Here is a 14,546-nt window from a genome sequence, read left to right as displayed (position 1 = left end):
ATGGAACAGAGCCTTCATTAGTATCATTGCTAACACCTTTGAAGGAAGTGAGAAGACCATCCAACTTCTCTCCAAAATGGCTGCTGTGCATAGAGCCTATTGGAAATTGCAAGTGTGGTTGCCGTGACTATATTCTGCAGCAAGCTAACTGTCATGTGAAGCCAAACAAATGCAGTCCATTGAAAATCAGCATTGAAATTCCATTGAAAATCTGGTTTCCATCGATTTCCAATGGCAGCGGAAAAGTTTATCTAGTGAAAAGTTAGTTTATCTAGTGAAAAGTTTATCTAGTGAAAAGTTAGTTTATCTAGTGAAAAGTTTATCTAGTGAAAAGTTAGTTTATCTAGTGAAAGGTTTATCTAGTGAAAAGTTTATCTAGTGAAGTTTATCTAGTGAAAGGTTTATCTAGTGAAAAGTTTATCAAGTGAAAAGTTGATCTAGTGAAAAGTTAGTTTATCTAGTGAAAGGTTTATCTAGTGAAAAGTTTATCTAGTGAAAAGTTTATCTAGTGAAGTTTATCTAGTGAAAAGTTTATCTAGTGAAAAGTTTATCTAGTGAAAAGTTTATCTAGTGAAAAGTTTATCTAGTGAAAAGTTTATCTAGTGAAAAGAAAGTTTCCCCAGACCTACAGTGGCTGTGAGTTACTTTTTTGAAAAGTTTTTATACTTAAATATTTATCTTCTTTATGCATTTTTAAATGCACACTGGAAATCAATGGAGAGGCTGCTTGGGCTGAATCTTTGTCTAGTAGAGATGACTGATCTCTACTTGTCATGAATCACATTATGACTGACGTCATAGTCTCTGGCCTCCCATGTACTTTGTGCCTGATTTCACCCATGCAATAACCCAGGCAACGCTTGCTACTCCGATAGTATACAGTAATGTGTCTATACTCATTTCCTGCTTTCCCCGACGAAACCGAAGATTTCCCGCTGTACCGCCCTGCCATGCCCGATGAAACCGAAGATTTAATTAGCTTTAATCGTTATGAAACAATTAAAAGTATGATCGCTGTTTATCTCCGTGTCGGACTCTATCGGCCCCTCCGAGACTGCATCCGGTTTTGACCGGATCTAGGTTTCCGTATCCGGTCTGAGGCCGGATCATAGCTCAGCTTCCATAGGTTTGCATGTAAACTTAGCAAGTAGCTGCACGGCGACTGAAAGCTCGTTTTTCAATCGAATTTTTTGTATTTGAAACTGTTATCGAGTCTTTACACGCCTGGCATATGATCCGCGCACAGATCCTCTGCTATGTGCGCGAACGTGCCCACGCAGGACCATAGCGCACAGCTCGGCCTTTTCCATTAGTTTTTTATGTAAACAGTGGCAAATACAGCCTGACAACGGATACGTCTTTTTCCAATGGGATTGTTTTATTCGAACGCTGTGGTCGGGTCTACACGCCTGGTACATGGCACATGCACAGATCGTGCACGATGCGCGCACAATCTGTTAACAACTCATACAGTGCCAGGCGACTTTTAGAGCAACTTTCTCACTATGGGCTTCCCTGCCAAGCGACTTTGGGCGACTTTTACTTAGAAAAAAAACAAAACAAAAAAACAATTTCAAAAAAAATTTTTTTTCAAAAAAATTTTTTGGACCCCAAAAAATGTAGTAGGCATGATAGAAATCACGAAATTGCATGTTTAACCCCCATAGCAACCCCATCTATCAAACATGGCAGCCATCTTTGTTTACATTTTAGGAAAACATAATGGCTATTATCTCAAGAATGCCTGAACGGATTTCCAATCTTTTTTTTTTGTTTGAAAGCTGTGAACAGCCTGCACAAACATGGTGCATGATCTGTGCATGGGTGTGCATGATCTGTGCACTACAAATTACATGGAAGTCTATGGAGAGGGCTGGCACTAATGCCACTCGAGGGCATTTTTAATTGGCAGTAAGTGAGTTAAAAGGTAAGGACGTTAAAAGGTAAGGACAATTTGGCAGTTGCTTAGTTCAGCGATGTTTAAAAGAGCAGCAAATGAGTTAAAGTGACTGTGTGCCGCCCTGAATCTTTTAGGTTCCCTAACCAGGTCTCCTGGGAGGGAAAACAAAATGTTTCATCTTTCATTTCAAAATGAAGGTTAAACAAACAAACGCAAACAAACACAATCAGCGAGACTGAAACAAAATGGCCAACGAGCCTGTCAAATAGATGCTCATTCTCAGGGACGTGCTGGGCCCCTGATTCAGCCCGGGAAAAAGAGTTGGAGAGAGAGGCCCTCATTGCGCGCTATAGAGAGAGATCTCTCTCTATAGCGCTGCTGCTACTCAAAGATTTGCCATTTCAGATCACGAAAAGTGACAAGCCAGTGGGCCAATTACTGTACATGAGTTATATTTCGTTGTTGTCGGGTGGAAACCTTGTATGTCCAAAACCGTTTGTTTTGTATTTATCATTTTGAAAATGATTTAAACTAGTGAAAACAGCCGATCTACAAGCACACAACGCCTCGCACCGCGAGGCGTTGTGTGCTTGTAGATCTGCTGTTTTCACTACTTTTGTGTGACGGCCTTGTATGATGAAGCTTGGCTTTGCGAAAAAATTTACAAATTTGAAACTTGGAGATACGAGGTTTCTGCCCGACAGTGCCCAGCCACCAAAATGGAACAACGGACGACATTTATTTTTATTTTCATCCTAATGGCCGGCCTGGACCGGCAGGGAATGAACCGGCCGTTCGGGAGTTGTCCCGCTTTTCCCAATGGCCAGCACGTCCCTGCTCATTCTGTATGTTAGTATAGATATATTAAAGGGTATGACTCACAGCTTGTCCTGGCACTCCGGCGTCCCCCAATTCTCCTTTAATGCCTTTCAGTCCCCTCTCCCCTGCTGAGCCGCGGTCCCCCTGTCACACACACACACACACACACACACACACACACACACACACACACACACACACACACCAACAGGCAGGGACGTGCAGAGAATGTTAGAGAGGCAGGGGCTGACATTTCTAAAAGGGCCTTTTGGTGAAAATATCAGAAATAGGCGACCTCCAAGCTCACATCGTGTCGCGCTGCGACGCGTTGTGAGTAGGGTTGGACACGGTAACCGCCGTACCGCCGTACCGCGGTAAACCGAGGTCTACCACGGTGTCAGTGTGCTTACCGCGGTAAAAAAAGACAAAAAAAAGTCTATTTTTTATTGGAAAACAAGCGAGTTTTAAAACAGGGGAGAAGCGAGGACCGCATGCGCTCCATGCCGCTCTGCTCTGGGCCGTGTACCACATGTTGGAAGCCACATACGTCACTCTCACTGAGACACAGAGTCAGGCCAGGGCACCACAGCAGCCGCGAGAGGAGTACAGAGCAGCGTAAACTTTCTATGTAATCCACACGACACAAGGATGTTAATACATACCATTACCTTGTGTTGTGGCATATCTTTTTTTATTCATACGGATTACTGGCGGAGCGTGGGACGCGTGGACTAAAACCGAAAATGAAACTATTTTACTTTTTCCACCGCGTCGCACGTTTTGCTCCGTCCGGCGGCGCGTCGGCGATTTTATAACCTTTTCTTGTAACTAAAACCTGTATATAGCAGCACTCAATCACTGCGATTTGAGAGTTGAGACGTGACGTGAGTTTACAGAATCACTGTACACGATCTGACTACCCGTCCTCTTCTGGTTTGTTCACACAGCTGTTTGTGTCTGAAAAGCTAAGTAGCTAGCCTACGTTACTATGGTAACCCGACAGTGCAGATCTTAAAGCTCAGAATGCGTCCCGGATGCGATGTGTTGTGAGCTTGTAGATCTGCTCCTTTCAAAGCCATACCCGCTGTGCTGTATGGAGAAGTATAACTCGGGCAGTCAGGCTGTGGAGAGGCGACTTTTGGGAAGATGATTGCAATATTTTGGCTTATCGCCGAACCTTAATTAATAGATACGGGGGTGCGGTAATTACCGCAGTACCGGCGGTAAATGGGAAGACGGTAATCGCGGTAACAAAATGTTGATACCGCCCCAGGCCTAGTTGTGAGCTTGGAGGTATTCTATTTTCGGTCCTTGATACCACACTGAACCAAGCATAATCAAGTCAATACTGGAGATGTGGCTTAACGGCATGGATTTCTACACAGAGAGGGCAATTATTTCAACATAAGATGCTGCATTCAAGTTCAGGAGAGTTTGGACAAAGGCAATTTCTTTCACCATCGTAAAAACTGCATTCATGGTCTGGAGAGAGCACTTTTTACAGATGGATAAAGGGGCAGGGGCTCAAGCCCCCTTTGATGTCTATGTGTGCACGTGCCTGTCACACCACACACACACCAATAGGTCTGCTTTTGAGTCATAGGACCAAAAAAAGACTAGAGACCAAATCATCATTGCCACAACCAGTGGTGAAAGAAGTACTTTTTTTGTTTAACTTAAAGTAAAAGTATCAATACTGTGTAGAAATGTAGAAATACTCAATTACAAGTAAAAGTCCAGATTAAAAAATGTACTTGAGTAAAAGTATAAGAGTATTGGTATCAAAATGCACTTAAAGTAGAAAATACTCATTATGCAGAATATCCCATTTCACAAGTTTTCACATGTATACAAATCTTTTGAAAATAGCAGATCTACAAGCTCACGGCTATTTTCAAATGGCCGAAATGAATATAGGTCTGAAGTGGGTAATTTTTAGGTTTTGATTTTAGTTAGTCAGTTAGTTTTGTAATAACAATCAAAATCTACAACGTAATTAGTAACTAAAGTTTTCAAATCATTGTAGTGGAGTAAAAGCATATTATTTGCCTCTGAGTATGTAGTGGAGTAGGAAATACTCCAATAAAGTAAAAGAAATACCTCAAAATTGTACTTGAGTCTAAATAGAATAGAGTAGAATAGTCCCCACTCCTTAAGCCTGGTCGTACGACTAGGCTTTAGTGCAACATGTAATGTGCTGCACCTGCCAACTAGTATAACGGAATAATGTGCGACGTGCGTGTATGCAGGTACACACACACATACACAAGCAGAAACAAACGTGTGGGCTCACCTTAGCCCCGGGGAAGCCCTCCCCAGGCATTCCTCTTGGGCCTGTGACGCCCTGGGATCCCTGCTCGCCCTGAATTCAAAACATATAGGGCAAAGAGATTGCTATGTGAGATGGAGAGAGAAGTGCGGTCTTCTACATTTATGCTCCTGTCACATGCGATTTGCTGCCCGTACAGATTCCATGTAAAGTACATATAGCCATGACCTAGACTTAATTATGTATGCAGTACCAGACAAACTGACTTCTTACATGTGCACAGGGGGGATGGTAGAGACTAGAGAGTGTTCTACAGCTGAAAATGTGACAATATTCGCAACTATTTCTCCTACAAACCAGTGTTGATTTTGTAGACTAAAACTATGACGAAAACGTTTTGTCGACTGCGTTTTTTTTCACTGACGAAAACTAAATAAAAACGAAATAAAAACTAAGTTGTGACGACTAAAACTAAGACTAAATATATTGACAATTTCTTCAACAAAATAAAAACTAGACTAAAACGTTAGGGAGGGACTAGTGGAGAAGAGTCATTTTATGTTTGGTTGCTCACAGGTGTTGCTAGCTGAAAATAGCCGATCTACAAGCTCACAACGTTGTGAGCTTGTAGATCGCTATTTTCAGCACACAACCAAGTGTAAAATCAGTTATTACAATGCCGTCAAGGCCTGCCAAAATACATTTCAGTTGACTAAATCAACTGTAGATTTAGTCGCCTAAAATCGTATGATATTTAGTTGACTAAAATTAGACTAAAACTAAAACTTTTCAGGTGACTAAATTATGACTAAAACTAAATGACATTTTATTCAAAAGACTATGACTATAACTAAATCAAAATTTGCTGTCTACAAACCTGTACACAAAAATATAATAACATTTGCTGTTTAAGTGGATGCGGTTAACCAAAGCATCTTATAGTATCAGGATTCAGGAGAGCATGTTTTTTAAATAAATGTGGATGGCCCCAAGTGAGAATGAAAGTTATGAAACCCTCATCCTAGGAAGCTAAGTAATCTACATACATTAGGACCACTCCAGTCTGCACAGCAGTCCGGGTGTTTCGGGCAATATTTTGATGGAATCGTGCACTTTGCGATAAAAGCATGACATTTGGCACACAGTTAGAACATGCCATATGGAACATTTTTGGCTATAGGGACATCCCAGATTTGTCTTGGGAGAAACTGTGGGAGCCAATCAAAGTTGGGGTCTCATGCATTGACTTTACTATACAGTAAAATAATACAAAAAATAAATCTGTTTTAAGTAGCACGTGAGTTTTTTTTTTTTGCAATGCAAGCATTCGTTTTACACGAAAAACATTCCTTGTGCTAAAAACGGCCCCCACAAAACTGTGGTTGAGTGACTTCTCACAGTTTTGTCATGCTTTTATCGTAAAGTGCACGATTTTTGCCTGAAACGCTCAGACTACAGATGGAGCATGGGGCACATTATTATCACAACCTACCTTTGGCCCCTGAATGCCCTGCCCCGGAGGCCCCGACGGCCCTGGAGGGCCCGGTCGCCCGACATTACCCTGCAACGCAGAGATTATACAGATATCATCACCAATAGACCAGAGCAGCCATTATTACACTTGAACGTACCCCTCGAAGATGACAAGAAATGAGGAATGATATAGCAATATTACACGAGAGGGTGTGGGTGTATCGTAATTATTGTACGGCCTGCGTTGCCGCAGGCACGAGCCTGAAGGGCGAGTGCCCGTAGGCATCGCAGAAGGTATCATAATTAGATAAACCCACACCCTCGAGTGTAATATTGCTATTATACAACTGTTGCCCTTAAAAAAAAACACGTCAACTTCATTTCATTGTAATTAAGATATACGATAGGAATTTGTAATTTTTTAATGCCTCGTTTAGCCACTCTGTCCCTGAACTTCACGTGAAAACCGCTAGCCTAGCAGCCTAGCATAGGGTGAGGAGAGAGAGTCTTTCATGACCAACACAGCTGAAATCTTTGCTTGATGAGACGGTGTGCAGTAGTGCTCATTAACTGCACTGTTCGAGAGCCTGTTTTCCATTGAGAGCCTGACTACCTGTTGTATAATGTACAATAGTAGACCTAAGACTACACAAGTAGTTCCTAATGTTTGAATGAATGGACCATTGTAAGTTCTTTGAGTTTGCAATATGCTTAGAAAATTGCTTTAAAATTGCAATCCATTATAGAGACTTTAAGTACTACTATTTTTTGTTGTGTTTTGTCTTTTTCAACTGTTCTCGAAACTTAATATACTTTTTTTTTTTTTACTTAGTTTGCTCTGTATGGTTGATTCTCCTGTATTGTTGATTCTTCTTTCTTGTTTGTTTTTGTCGCTCGGCTGGTACACAACAGTCCTTTTTTCTTTTCCTTACTGTCCTGTAACTTGTAACCTTAACTGCTGTGCCGCCTCTGGGTAACTGAATTTCCCCCATGGGATAATAAAGGTATCCATCTACAAAACATCATTATTGAACATGCTAGTATTATGTATTATTATCCCTATAATGTACTGTACGGCAGGAGTTCCCAAACGTTTTTGGCTCGGGGCACCCCTATAATTTTTTTTTTTTTTTCATACAAGGCACCCCTACATTAAATTCCTAATTTTCATATAAGCACCTTATATTTATAGCATATTTTAGCGATTATGTTGCGAGGAAAACATTGAGATAATAGCCATTTTGGTTAGAACTGACTGAAAATAACTTTGTACAGTACTTCAAGTTTAAAATGATACTAAATATATTTGAAGTGTCCAAATATATTTCAAATATTATCAAATTATCTCGCGGCACCCCTGGACTGCCGTTGCGGCACCCCAGGGTTCCCCGTCACCCACTTTGAAAACCCCTGCTGTACGGGATGATGCATATTTCCCCCCAAACCACGACAGTCTACGCATTAATACATACATAAGATGCCTTTTTCTTTTTTTTCATAAAACCATCTGGCGAATTAGGGGTCCGTATACCACACCCGCCTCTTCCCTTCTCATCCACTATGCATGTTATGAATTATTTCATCAGCACGGACGCGGCGGGTTTCCCCTGTCTATATGCAAATAAACTTCAGCGCAAGTAGTCATTCGAGGCGCTCTGCTCATTTTAAATTACATCACATCTAATGATCCAGGGCCAGTGTGATCCCTTGGGCCTTTAAGCTATCTAGACCGGGTACGCATTATTGCGTATTAATATTTTATGCTCTAGCTATTGAAAAATAGCAGATTTACAAGCTCACAGCACGGCACCGAGTGCCACGCTGCAAACTTGTAGATCTGCTATTTTTTTAAAATGTGTGAAAACTTGAATTTTTACCCAATTCTGTCTTCAAAATGTTTTGAAAAACACATGTTTCTACGTCAGTGGTTCTCAAACCCTTCCATGTCAAGGACCCCTAGAATGATGTATTTGGCCGCCGACCCCCGTCTCAAAATATTGAGTTCCAGGGACCCCCGCCCCAGAAGCAAATATTTGAGTCACAAATGTTCACTTTAAAAATGTATATGTTCAAAGATTTGCACACATTTTCATGACTTTTCAAAAATAGCAGATCTACAAGCTCGCAGCGCGGCACTCGGTGCCGCGCTGTGAGCTTGTATATCTACTATTTTTCAATAGTTAAAGCATTCAATCAGTGTTGATTTCGTCGACTAAAACTATGACAAAAAATGTTTGTCGACTGCGTTTTTTTCACTGACAAAAACGAAATAAAAACTAAGCTGTGATGACTAAAACTAAGACTAAATATATTGACAATTTCATCAGCAAAATAAAAACTAGACTAACACGTTGCGGAGGCACTAGTTGAGAAGAGAGTCATTTTATGTTTGGTTGCTCTCAGGTGTTGCGAGCTTGTAGATCGGCTATTTTCAGCACGCAACCAAGTATAAAATCAGACATCAAGGCCTGCCAACATACATTTCAGTTGACTAAATCAACTGTAGATTTAGTCGCAAAAAAATCTTATGATATTTAGTTGACTAAAATTAGACTAAAACTAAAACTTTTCAGGTGACTAAATTATGACTAAAACTAAAAGACATTTTATTCAAAAGACTATGACTAAAACGAAATCAAAATTTGCTGTCAAAAACCACACTGCATTCAATAATCCTAACCCTAAATGGGTTAACGGCCCTGATCTGAGGCTCACAGGAACTTCCTGCGGGGGGAAACGTGGATGTGATAATTGAGGGCCTCTGATGGGCCCCCGGAGGGGCCCCCCCTCCTGAACTTCCTCCCTGGACAGGAAGGAGTCTGGTTAAGGCCCACCGGGCATTCGCGCCTCGCATCCGACAACGTAAGCCTCCCGAGTTGCGCTCCGTGGGGGCAGGGGTGTCGCGCGAACCCGAAAATAGCCGACCTACAAGCTGACAACGCGCCGCGCCCGCGACGCGCCGTCAGCTTGTAGATCTGCTATTTTTGGTGCGTGAGCAATAAATCAGGAAGATACTGTACTGTGTGTCTGCACAGGATTCACACACAAGGCTCGGAGGCACACCAGAGGAGCGCGATAAACACCCGGCGAGGTCGAACCATATATCACTGTGAACGCTAAGCCCCTGTGGTGGTGGTGGTGGGGGGGGGGGGTGGGTTCAGGGGCGTCACAAGGAGGGGGGGGGAGTGGGACTGAGTTACTAGGGCCCAGTTACTAGGGACTGAGTTACTAGAGGCCTCGTACCCGCCCTCTTCCGGAAACCATTTCATTTGTTTCTCGCTTCTGGAATCCTCCTGGAGAACGGAAGTTGGTCGTTTACTAGGCTAGGGCCAAAGGTGGAGGGGCCTTAATTATTTTATATTTCAGCTAGTGAAAAATAGCAGACATACAAGCTCGCAGCGCGGCACCGAGTGCCGCGCTGCGAGCTTGTAGATCTGCTATTTTTGAAAAAGTCTTGAAAATGTGTGAAAATCTTTGAACATAATGTATTTTTTAAGCAAACATTTGTAACTCAAATGTTGCTTCTGGGGGGGAGGGGGGGTCCTTGGAACTAAATATTTTGAGATGGGGGTCTGTTGCCAAATACATATCATTTTGGGGCGCCTTCACACGAAAATGTTTGAGCACCACTGATATAGAAACATATATACCAAAAAAAACTTAGAGGGATTTGAAATATTCAAAGACTTGCACAAATCTTCACGGTTTTTCAAGAATAGCAGACCTACAAGCTCGCAGCGCGGCACCGAGTGCCGCGCCGTGAGCTTGTATATCTGCTATTTATCAATACCTAAAGCACAAAATAATGCGTAATAATGCGTTCCCGGTCTAAATGGGTTAAACTCCCTCCTCCTCCCCCTGTGAAGAACATTCATGGGGGCCCCCGCAGTGAATCCTTTTGTACCCAGGGCCCAGAATTTGGTGCGACGCCCCTGGTTGGGTTAGGCGGTAACGGGGGGGGGGGGGGGGAGCGCGCCGCGTTCGCGAGTACAAGGTGAAGCGAAACCGTCTGGAGCTGTCCGTCAAGAAAGAGCTACAACATAATACCTCTCGAGGAGAGGGCTCAATCACAAACATCTGGGCCCGCACTGTAAATCAGAATAGAGATTACACGGCGCTCGCTGCGCGTCCAACCGTTTGAACAGTTGACAAATGGTTTTGAAGAAAAGTATTTTAGGAAGCCGCTTTAACCCATTTAGGCCCGGGATTATCGAATGCTTTAACTATTGAAAAATAGCAGATCTACAAGCTCACAGCGCGGCACCGAGTGCCGCGTTGCGAGCTTGTGGATCTGCTATTTTTTAAAAGTCGTGAAAATTCCGGCAAATCTTTGAATATTTTGTATTTTTAAAGCGAACGTTTTGTAACTCAAATTTTGCTTCTTAGGGGGGTCCCCTGGAACTAAATGTTTTGAGATGGGGGTCCGTGGTCGAATTCATATCATTTTGGGGGTCCTTCACGTGAAAACCACTGACATAGTATAGTCTCTCAAGAACAGACTAACTGAGCTCCGGTTAAGTTAAGTGAAAAGGACCTTTTCTTTGACGATGGCTGGCCAGATTGCTGACATAGAAACATAGGTTTGTCCAAAAAACCTTAGAAGGATTCAAAAGACACTTAATTCTAATGTTCACGATTTTTCAAAAATAGCAGATCTACAAGCTCGCAGCGCGGCACTCGGTGCCGCGCTGTGAGCTTGTATATCTGCTATTTTTCAGTAGTTAAAGCATAAAATAATAATACTCAGTAATGTGTATACCCGTTCTGAATGCGTTAATGAAGAGCGTGGTTACACCATTCCTGTACGCTTCGTGCTGGTGGGGACATTCCGGGAGTGTTTCTTCATAATACAGTGTGTGAGTTATGAGGTGTTTTTTTTGTTTTACCGCCGGTCCTTGCAGGCCTTCCCCTGGAGGTCCAGGTAACCCCGGCAACCCGCGGAATCCAATATCGCCCTGGCAAAATGAAAACACAGGGTTTAGACGAACTCAAGGCCGCTGCATGGTACATGCACAGAGCCTAACAATCAAACATGTTGAGTGATCTTATTCTTAAAAATGAATGACGTAGCCTCTACTGTTACTTTTGTATATATAAGCTAAAGCAGACCCCAAAGGAGATGGATATGGGTATACTTGCACAGCTCACATGCATCCAAATAATTTGGACTAAAAGTATAACGTCGTTGTCGGATGGAAACCTCGTATCTCCAAGTTTCAAATTTGTACGTTCTTTCGCAAAGTAAAAGCTCTGCTTCATCATACAAGGCTGTCGCACAAAAGTCACACAAGGCTGTCACACAACGCCTCGTGCTGCGAGGCGTTGTGTGCTTGTAGATCTGCTGTTTTCACTAGTTTAAATCATTTTTAAAATGATAAATGCGAAGGTTTCCACTCGACAGCGACTATAAGAAAAATGTATGTACTGTATGTATGTATGTATGTATGCATGTGTGTATGACTATGTATGTATGTATGTATGTATGTCATACAGATACTTCTACCACTTTTTATGGTCACATGTTCAGATACTGGATTCTGATTGGCTTAAAACAGTGGTAAATCAGGCAACAGCCTTGAGTTGGCTCATGGACCCCGCCCACTGAAACAATTAATGATTGTAACTAAATATCCTTGCAAGTTACAACGGTGTTTTCTTTCATTGATATGGTAGAAGTGGTAGAAAAGCAATTTACCATTCGAGGGTCGTGGGTGGTTGTTGGCTGATTTACCACTGTTTCAGGGTTGTGTGGCACTCGGCTTCGCCTTGTGCCACAACCCTGAAACAGTGGTAAATCAGCCAACAACCCACTCCCTCTCGTGGTAAATGGCTTACATACAGTATGTTACGTTCGTACCTTTGGTCCAGGGATGCCAAGTCCTTCCACGCCAGGTTCTCCCAGAAGACCTGGCAAACCAGGAGGGCCCTACACAACACAGCATTAAACAAATCAACACAAGATGACACGACACAACACGACAAAACACAACACAACACCAGTGTTGTTTTTTTGACAGCAAATTTTGATTTTCTTTTCTTTTGAATAAAATGTAATTTTAGTTTAGTAGTTTGGTTTAGTTTTAGTCTAATTTTAGTCGACTAAATATCATATGATTTTAGGCGACCAAATCTACAGTTGATTTAGTCAACTGAAATGTATTTTGGCAGGCCTTGATGGCATCGTAATGACCCTTGGTTGCGTGCTGAAAATAGCAGATCTACAAGCTCACAACGCGTCGCAGCGCGACGCGTTGTGAGCTTGTGGATCGGCTATTTTCAGCACGCAACACCGGAGAGCAACCAAACATAAAATTACTCTCTTCCCTCCCTAAAGTTTTAGTCTGGTTTTTATTTTGTTGACAAAATTGTCAATATATTTAGTCTTAGTTTTAGTCATCACAGCTTAGTTTTTATTTCGTTTTTATTTCGTTTTCGTCAGTCAACAAAAAAATGTCATAGTTTTAGTCGACGAAATCAACACTGCACAACACAACAAGGAGTAGTTCACCCCCGTGAGTAATCAATAGAAGAAAAAAAGTCATTTTGGGGTTGAACTACTCCTTTAACTACAGTATGTGTTGTGACTTTCTGTATAGAGTAACGAAGTCATGACGTGACTCGCTCATCCCCCGGTTCCGATGAAGTAATTCTCTATGGAGAATAACATTGAGTCGTCTTAAAATCGTCTCATATAAGCATTGTGGTCCAAAAATAAACAAACGATCTTTGCGATATTGTCAGCGAGGAGGCTCTGTGTGGTTTATGATAGTCAGTCACTCATAAGTGATAAAGCTTGTTTCTAGCGAAAATGTCACTAATTCGGCGACAGTAACATTAGCGTTTTCTCACCATCAGTTGATTCTTCATATCCATATGAGTCAAACCGCTGAGATCATTTGTTTATAATTGGAACACAGTTCTTATATGACGCAATATGAAAAAGGTCTATGGGAATTCAGAATGGGGGGGGGGGGGGGGGGGGATCACGAACCAGGTAGGATGTGTAAATTACGTCACACTTCACTACTCCTATACAGTGGTTCTCAACCTTTTCAGGCTGCGACCCCCAAAATAATCACATTTTAACTGGGGACCCCCAACATAATCATATTTTAACTGGGGACCCCCCCACCACCCCTCCCCCCCCCCCGCCGCCCCCACACCCTGACGAGCACTAAGAGTTGAGGATTACATTTTGCATAACACTGTTCTATTTCCATTTGACAGTTTGGCAAATGTTTAATTTGTCTTTTTAGAGGTATTAAAAAGTCCAAAATAAGTGCTGTACAACTGCTGTATACAGTATGTTCAGAAACACAGGTGGGGGCAGGGCCCTCGTATTCCTTACAGACAGACTAAAACGTGTACAGGTACAGTATGTAAAGTATTAACATGATTATCCATGGTTTATGGAGTAAACCTGGCCATAATCCTTCTTTGGCTGCAACTCTTGTGATACTAACTAAACATAAAGTGATTGATAGGTCAGGAAGCGCAGTTACGGATGAGAAGGATGATTGCATGTAAAACTAGGCGCAGACACAAATTGGCAGTTTAATGTCAGTGTTGATTTTGTCGACTAAAACTATGACAAAAAATGTTTTGTCGACTACGTTCTTTTTTCATCGATAAAAAACTAAATAAAAACTAAAACTGTGATGACTAAAACTAAGACTAAATATATTGACAATTTCGTCAACAAAATTAAAAACTAGACTAAAACGTTAGGGGAGGGGACTAGTGGAGAGAAGAGAGTCATTTTATGTTTGGTTGCTCTCAGGTGTTGCGTGCTGATAACTAGCCGATATCTAAGCTCACAACGCGTCTGCCAGCGCAGACGCGTTGTGTGAGCTTGTAGATCGGCCTATTATCAGCCCAATCAACCAAGTGTAAAATCAGTCATTACCGATACCATCAAGGCCTGCCAAAATACATTTCAGTTGACTAATCAACTGTAGATTAGTCGCCTAAAATCTTATGATATTTAGTCGATTAAAATTAGACTAAAACTAAAACTTTTCAGGTGACTAAATTATGACTAAAACTATATGACATTTATTCAAAAAGACTATGACTAAAACTAAA

General features: G+C 41.9%; 1 pseudogene across 1 annotated transcript in view; it reads right to left on the bottom strand.

Annotated features, from left to right (window-relative positions):
* LOC308280287 overlaps positions 1–14,546 on the bottom strand; it is a 104,938-nt pseudogene that overhangs the window by 15,554 nt on the left and 74,838 nt on the right. The window contains exons 24-28 of the transcript in view: positions 12,319–12,387; positions 11,348–11,416; positions 6,481–6,549; positions 5,013–5,081; positions 2,783–2,863 (exon numbers count right to left, since the gene is read on the bottom strand). The product of the transcript in view is annotated as an uncharacterized misc_RNA (transcript). The remainder of the gene's footprint in view (positions 1–2,782; positions 2,864–5,012; positions 5,082–6,480; positions 6,550–11,347; positions 11,417–12,318; positions 12,388–14,546) is intronic.

Source organism: Nannobrachium achirus (assembly GCF_963921795.1).
Source record: "Nannobrachium achirus genome assembly, chromosome: 24".
Classification (NCBI taxonomy): domain Eukaryota; kingdom Metazoa; phylum Chordata; class Actinopteri; order Myctophiformes; family Myctophidae; genus Nannobrachium; species Nannobrachium achirus.
Note: the sequence above shows the minus strand (reverse complement) of the source record. Positions and strands in the feature narration are given on the sequence as shown.